The sequence below is a fragment of the Humulus lupulus genome, chromosome 8, assembly GCF_963169125.1.
Source record: "Humulus lupulus chromosome 8, drHumLupu1.1, whole genome shotgun sequence".
Classification (NCBI taxonomy): domain Eukaryota; kingdom Viridiplantae; phylum Streptophyta; class Magnoliopsida; order Rosales; family Cannabaceae; genus Humulus; species Humulus lupulus.
In genome coordinates this window covers 85,314,435-85,322,899 of record NC_084800.1, presented here as the reverse complement: position 1 = coordinate 85,322,899, position 8,465 = coordinate 85,314,435, and the positions used below count along the sequence as shown (strand labels likewise).

Genomic DNA, 8,465 nt, shown 5'->3' with positions numbered 1-8,465 from the left:
TGACCCACAGGTCACATGGCTTGGAGGGTATGGGACCTCCAGAGCATGGCTCATTAGTCACTTATCCAGAGCGTGGCTCATTAGTCACCTATCCCGAGCGTGGCTCATTAGTCACCTATCCCGAGTGTGGCTCATTATTCACCTAATCAGAGCGTGACTCATTAGTCACCTCTTCACCTGATGGCTAGTGACTTAATCATCAGTTACTCATCTTTTTAGAGCTATAAGCTCTGTGTGATGTAATGACATCATCTGATATTATTTTCATGAGCATATTCATGTTTTCTTGCAGGGCTTCGGCTCACGGGTACTTTTTGGTGCAGGTAAAGGCAAAAGAAAGCTGGACCAACCTTGAGTTTGAGAGCTTAGGTGATGACGTGTACATATGCAGCTGCTCGACCAATACCTGGCTGAGGTTTGAAAGAGGAACTAGGGTTAAACCCTGTTTTGCCGCTTAGATCGGCCCGTTGAAATATTTTCTTGTAATAGACTCTGAAATTATATTTTTGGGATCCCAATGTATATAATAAACGTTCTAATGAAACGTTACATCTTAACCAAAAAATTTAATCCCTAAACCGCTAATCATACTTAGTTACACGTTTATGGCCAAATGACTCGATTAGCGCGTTTAGCACTGTTTGCAATATGCACCGTAACGGTCCCTGGAGTTGGGGCGTTACAGTAAACCAGACAAGTTTGAGACGGGGTTCATATCCCTTGCCCATATCTTTGATGGGACGGGTACTCGTTGGGATTCTACCCCACAAGTTAAATTAACATCCCTTTTTTAAGAACACCATTTGAGTAATATTTTTAAAATATGCTAAAATATAACTATATGCATCACTTTTATGGTTCTCAATTTGAGATGTTGCTGTAAGTGCTAATGACAATTCCAAATTTAGAATATAAAATAACTAAATATTATATCAATATAATATTTAGCATTGTCCTGAATATGAAGCCAGGAGCCCCTAGCTTTAGATTATGGGTATTGTTATACTAAATATGACATTATATTATATTATGTGATAAAATTAACAGAATTTGCAATATTGTATTAGCGTAGGTTTTTAGCTATAGAATTGCCACAAAGATTTTGCTTAATATTGCACTAGGGATGGTCATAGTTAATAACTTCAATTTTTACAAAGAATAATAAAATTTAGAATATCGAATATATGTACCTCCAGCCATTGTTATTGATAATTTCGATCTACAACTCTAGATCTACAAAAGAAAAGAAGAGAAATTAGAACGAGTACACGGGCTTCCAAGTTCTCACTAACTCTTTTAGATGGAGTTACTGAAAGACAGAATAAAAAAAGTCACGAGCTTGGGGACCAATAATCTATATTTATAGAGTGAGACATTCCATCAGAGTCTCTGTCACAGATTGAGATATTCTCTCAATTAGTTGGGATATGCAAAATCGGGTAACAAACAAAATTGAGTAACAAATAATGTTGACCATAAATCAGAATATTTGTCAATAAATAAAATATTGACTTTGATATATTAAATCAATTAGTTGTAACAAATTGATTTTATATACCATATAAATAAATATTCTAACATTCTCCTACTTGGTTAGCATTTAAATTAATGTATTATTTAAGCCTGACGATTATCCCTGTTAGATAATAAATACATGAATCATGGCGATAGGTCCTCTTTTTATGGCGAGTATTATCTTCCATGTATTACAATATATTTATTACATAACAATGTAATTTATGTGGCTATGTACTTAAACGAATAAACCCTATGTTTATTTAGGTCCTATGAAGATAAAAGTTTCTCATATAAAATTAAAATGCGCATAGATATGAGAAAAAATCAAAATAAGAGTTTCATTGATAATAACTTCAGTTTGTACAATAAATTTACATAAGGGAACGATGTCCCATGTTCACTACATGATCCTTGAATTTATGAGGTGGCAATCCTTTTGTCATAGGATCAGCAATCATAAATTCAGTGTTAATGTGTTGAATGACCACTTTATTTTCTTTAACACGTTCTTTCACGGCTAAGTACTTTATGTCGATGTACTTGCTTCGACTACCACTTTTGTTGTTCTTAACCATGAATACAACAACTAAATTGTCACAGAACATTCTCAATGGCCTAGATATGGAATCTACAACTCTAAGGCCTGAAATGAAACTCTTTAGCCATACACCATGCGATGTAGCCTCAAAACAGGAAACGAACTCGGCTTCCATAGTAGAAGTGGCAGTCAAGGTTTGTTTGTTACTCCTCCATGATATAGCTCCACCGGAAAACATAAACATGTAACCAGAGGTTGATTTACGTGAATCAGTACAACTAGAAAAGTATGAATCTGAATGGCCAACTACTTCCAGGTTGTCAGTTTGTCTGAACATGAGTTTGTAATCCTTAGTACCCTGAAGGTCCTCATACCTTTCTTTGCAGTTTTCCAGTGGTCTAAGCCCGGGTTACTTTGAAATCTTCCTAACATTCCGACAACAAAGGAAATGTCGGGTCTTGTGCACAACTGAGCATACATCAAGCTTCCAATAGCAGAAGCATATGGGTTGTTCTTCATTTCTTCATTTTCAAAATCATTATTTGGACACTGGCTCAAATTTAATTTCTCACCCTTACCAATAAAAGCAACACTTGGTGAACAATCTTTCATCCGAAATCTCTCTAAAACTTTGTTAATGTAGGTTTCTTGAGATAGACCTAAGATACCCATGTATCTATCTCGATGGATTTTAATGCCAATGACATAAGACGCATCACCCACATCCTTCATCTCAAAGTTCTTTGAGAGAAATTGCTTCACCTCATATAGCATGCCCTTATCATTGGTTGTAAGAAGAATATCGTCCACATATAAAACAAGAAAATAAATCTTACTCCCACTGAACGTCTAGTATATACATTGATCCATGACATTCTCTTCGAATCCAAAAGAAGAGATGACATCATGGAATTTTAAATACCATTGGCGGGACTCTTGTTTTAAACCATAGATGAACTTCTTAAGTCTGCACACCAAATGCTCACCATCAATAGAGGAGAATCCTTCTGGTTGTTTCATGTATACCTCCTCCTCTAGGTCACCATTTAGGAAGGTAGTTTTCACATCCATCTGCTGCAACTCTAAATTGAAATGAGCAATTGATGCCAGGATAACTCTGAGGGAATCTTTCTTAGATATCGAAGAAAAGGTCTTCGTGTAGTCAATTCCTTCTTTTTTGAGTGAATCCCTTAGCAACGAGTCTCGCTTTGTGTCTCTCAATGTTGCCTAATGAGTCTTTCTTTATTTTGAAGGCCCATTTACACCCAATATCCCTCACCCCATTAGGCAACTCAACAAGATCCCAAACTTTGTTTCTCTTCATAGAATTCATTTCTTCATTCAGGGCATTGTACCACAGTTCCGATTCTTTGCTATTCATAGCTTGTGAAAACATTTCTGGATCATCTTCAGCTCCAATATTGTAGTCAGATTCTTGCAAATACACAACGTAGTCACTAGGTATCTTCGGTTTTGTTGTTCTAGTGGATCTTCTTAGGGCTACACTAGCATGCTCTTGGGCAGCGAGTGGTTCAGCTTGTTGTTCAACAATTATAGGCAACTCCTGAACAACTTGATCCATTTGAACTTCATCATTGACTTGTGGATCTTCAACAATTGGTTGTGGTGATCCAACATCCATTTGGACTTCAGGGGTGTTATCAACCATAATAAATCTTGCTCTTGAGGTGGAGGGTTCTAAAGGATCTTTCTTAGAACCTAAGTCATTGGATTGATCACTCCCACTAATCAAGGCATTTTCAAGAAATTTTGCATTCCTTGATTCCACAATCCTAGTGCTATGAGATGGACAATAAAACTTGTAACCTTTAGACCTTTCAACGTATCCAATAAAGTATCCACTTATGGTCCTTAGGTCCAGTTATTTTTCTTGTGGATTGTATACCCTAACTTCAAATGGGCATTCCCAAATGCGTACATGTTGCTAACTCAGTTTCCAACCTTTCCATAATTCAAAAGGAGTTTTTGAGACTGCCTTGGTTGAAACTCGGTTTAATATGTACACGGATGTCTTTAGAGCTTCATTCTACAAGGGTTTAGGAAGTTTAGGGTTGCTGCAAAGCATACTCCGCACCATGCCCATCAATGTTCGGTTTCTCCTTTCTGCAACACCATTTTTCTCAGGTGTACCGGGCATGGTATATAGGGCAACAATCCCATTTTCTTGAAGAAACTTTGCAAAAAGGCCAGGTGTTTTCCATCTTCAGTGTATCTACCATAATATTCTCCACCTCTATCTGATCTCACTATCTTAATTTGCTTGTTGCATTGTTTCTCTACTTCAGCTTTAAATATCTTAAAGACATCTAACGTGTAACGCCCTGGTTACCCCAGAACAGTTACGGTGAACGGTGGACCAGAAATTTGACCCGCTACCCGAGTCCTTTGGTCAAAAACGTGCTCTAAGTGTAATTAACAGGTTAAGGTAGAAAAACTAATAAAAAGGAAATGGATATTTTCATTACAAACTGCTCTGCAGAGCTAATCAAAACATTTACAAGTTGTTCCCAGTACAAAATGGTCATTACTGTTTCAAATTTACAATCCCGCCGACCTAAGCGGCAAAATAGGGTGAACCCCCTAGTTCCTCTGAGAACGCCTTGGCCGTGGTGGTCAAGCGGCCGCATATGTACACATCACCACCTAAGCTCTCCACTCAAGGCTGGGTGAGCTTTTCTATCCCTTTACCTACACCACATAGCACCCATGAGCCAAGGCCCAGCAAGAAAAGCATAATAAAACATGATATAATATCAACAATGATCGTAATAATCATTCAGGACCAACAGCCCAAATAAATAGGTGACAGTCGCAAAAGTCACTAATATGGGGACAACACCCTTTAGCCATGTGACGATAGGATCACCAGGCTTAACAGATAAGAGAACCTTTCATAAGTTTGAATAGGATAGGTGTATGGTGAATAGTCACCAACATAACCTTCCTCATGACCATAGAGTCATAACCTTGGAACAGCATTCTTTAGCCATGTGACAAACAGTCACCGGGGCCCTATGCCCTGGCTCTGAATAACTAGTCTTAGACTAGACAAGCGCCTATAAGTTCATCGACCTTAGAGTCGGACCAACATTAATACCCCATATGAGTCATTCAATGCTGATATCGATTAGATCTAATCTTCATTTGGCTCGACGTTCATGACGCTATGCCATTTCTGACTCTTTAGGTCAGTGTCCCTGACTAATCAGTACATATACAAGTATTTAACATCCACTAGTATTCAATAGGCAATCCATGTCCACATTTATCAATCAACATGCCTTAATAATAATCACGCATGTCATATATACACAGGGTGCAGCTTTCTTACCTCCTATTCGAGCGAGAATTAATAATAAGAACGACCCTTGAGAACGATCAACCTTTTGGTCCTTTAGCGATTACCTGGTCATAACCAATTACGGGATTCCATCAATTAAATGAATAATAAAAGGTTCCCAAACCAAAACCTAGCCTCCGAGACATCAAACACTACTAAACCGGGTAGTAAGATCGACCCCGAGGCCTAAGGCTAGCATCCCCGAGCCAAGAAGCCATTTCTGGCCAAAAAGACACTAAGGGTCACGGCCCTCCTTGGCCATGCCGCGGCCCTCCCCTCAAACAGAGGCGCCTAATTTCAGCATCCCTCAAGGGCCGCGGCCCTCCCTCCAGTTCAGCCATAACCCCTGTTTTTCTTCCCTTGCGATTTCTCTTGGAACCAACCTTTCAAACCCAGCTTAAACACCACTCAAACCTCCAATACAACCCCTAAACTTGTCCTATATCACTCCCTCATCAAAACCCAAGTGAAACCCCAACCAAAACTTCCATCAATTCCAACAATTCACCACAAAACACACAAGCTGAAAACTAACACCAAAACAAAGTATACCAGTAAACTAATGGCTGGAAACTTACCTCAAACTCAGGTTGTGATGCTCTTCAATGGTGGAACACTCTCCCAAACTCCCAAGGTCTACTTCCCAAGCTTGAATCCTCAACAAGGTCACCAAAAATCACAAAGAAAATGGAAGAAGGAGAAGGTACGGGAAGCTCAAGAACTTGCTCTGTTTTTCTCATCAACTTAATGCTGAACTCAGTTTAAATCTATCCTAGGGGTAAAAAGACCATTATACCCCTAGGTCATTTAAGGGTTTCTAAAGGCTCCCAAGGGCATATTTGTCCTTTCCAACCTATCCTGTTAATCATAATTAACGCTCTCCAATTCCCACTATTCCCAATAATCCCAAACACCAATAATTCATATCCCGTTATACTTTAATGCCCAGTAACGCTCTAATCATCAAAAACACCCCGAGACTCCTCCCGAGCCTCGAACTTAAGCCTGTTATGACCAGACCGCTAATTATCATACCATGGTCGTCTCATGCCGAATAGCTCGAACAAACCCACATTATAATGTGGTCTCAACATATATCACAGACATGCATACAAATATACAATTATACCCTCAACGGGCCAAATTACCATCACACCCCTATAATTAAAATGTGGACCCACATGCATGCATTTAACATCATACTATAATATAATTCACATATACATGCATAATATCAATTAATGGCTTAATTAAACAAGTATGGTCCTCCCGGCCTACTAATCCCGCCATTATACCACATCGGAGAATTCAGGGCATTACATAACGCTTCGCTTTTGTTATGAAGTAAGTAGATATACATGTAGCGTGAGTAATCATCTATGAAAGAGATGAAGTATTTCTGACCATATGAGTTCATGTCTGGACTACATATATCAGTATGTATGATTTCTAATAGATCGAAACTCCTATGGACACCACTTTTCTTAGACTTGGAGGTATGTTTTCCCTTAATGCAATCCACACAAGTATCAAAATCAGTAAAATCTAAGGTATTGACTACCCCATCTTTCACTAACATCAATGGAGATATGTCTCAATCTCTGGTGCCATAATGTAGAGGAATTCTCATTCATAACACATCTTTTATTACCAGCGTGAACGTGCACAATATTATAAGAGATATTGTTTGGTAAATTAAGGCAGTAAAGGCCATCAAACAAAATATCATTTCCAACACATTCAAATTTATTATATAAATTAAAAGATTTGTCTGAAAATGTAAAGGAAAAACCAAAAGGTACAAGTCTTGAAACGGAAATCAAGTTTCTAGAGAAACTTGGTACATAAAAATTATTTTCTAATTTTAAAATAAACCGCTACTTAAAACTAAATGGCACGTTCCAATAGTCTCCACATGTGAGCCCATCTTGTTTCAGGATAAGATGCTTTGCTCACTTCCCACTGGCTTCCTTAGGTTTTGTAAACCCTGCAAGGAATTTGAAATGTGAATTGTTGATCCAGAATCAATCCACCATGTGTTAATATTAACATTATCCATATTAGATTCATAACATATGAATGAAATTGGATTGCAACTAATGTTTTTTGTATTCAAATTTATTTTCTTGCAACTAATTAGTTTTTACTGTGGAATCTTCAGGAGTATATGTCTGGTGAAGAAGATACACAAGAACGACTACAAAAAATCAAAGATTATCTTGAGGAATCGTCGCGCCACACTCTTTCAGAACCATCATTGATAATCCATTCTTTCAGTGTCATTATCAACGTGTAGAGTCTGTTAAAGAGCCATTACCGTCTGACAACAAAGTTGATTGTGACGATTCAGTTCGATCTTATAGAACTATGGCCCAGTAAAGGACGTTGAAAGAGTTGGCAGCGCTAGATCTTGACCAACTACTGCTTTGCATCTAGTATCGACCTTTGGATGTCAACTTTGAGTTGAAGTTGGGCCTCATTCACTTATTGCCCACTTTCCATGGGTTGGTCGGTGAGGACTCGATTAAACATTTGAAGGAGTTTCATATTGTCTGTTCTAGTATGAAACTTGCTATAGTGATTGAAGAACAAATTAAGCTGTGATCATTTCCTTTCTCCCTGAAGGATGCAGCTAAAGAGTGGTTGTACTATCTTCCACCCAGTACTGTTGAAACCTGGAATGGTATGAAGACTGTGTTCCTGGAACGATATTTCCCAGCATCTAAAGTTGGAAGCATCAGGAAAGAGATCTGCAGTATAAGGCAGTATACAGGGGAGTCATTGTATGAATATTGGGAGAGATTTAAGCAATTGTGTGCTAGTTGTCCTCATCATCAGATAAGTGAACAACTCTTAATCAAGTACTTTTATGAAGGATTACAATCACTGGAGAGGAGTATGATTGATGCAGCCAATGGGGGTGCACTAGTTGATAAGACTCATGTTGCAGCCAAGAGCTTGATTTCTAATATGGCTGCCAACTCACAACAATTTGGCATTTGCCAAGATCCTAATCCACCACCAAAGTCAGTTAATGAGGTGAGCAAT

General features: G+C 38.3%; 1 non-coding gene across 1 annotated transcript; it reads right to left on the bottom strand.

Annotated features, from left to right (window-relative positions):
• Positions 1–8,150: 8,150 nt before the first annotated feature.
• LOC133799142 (small nucleolar RNA R71) lies at positions 8,151–8,257 on the bottom strand. The gene has a single exon (XR_009876339.1). It is a non-coding gene; the product is annotated as a small nucleolar RNA R71 (small nucleolar RNA).
• Positions 8,258–8,465: the final 208 nt, after the last annotated feature.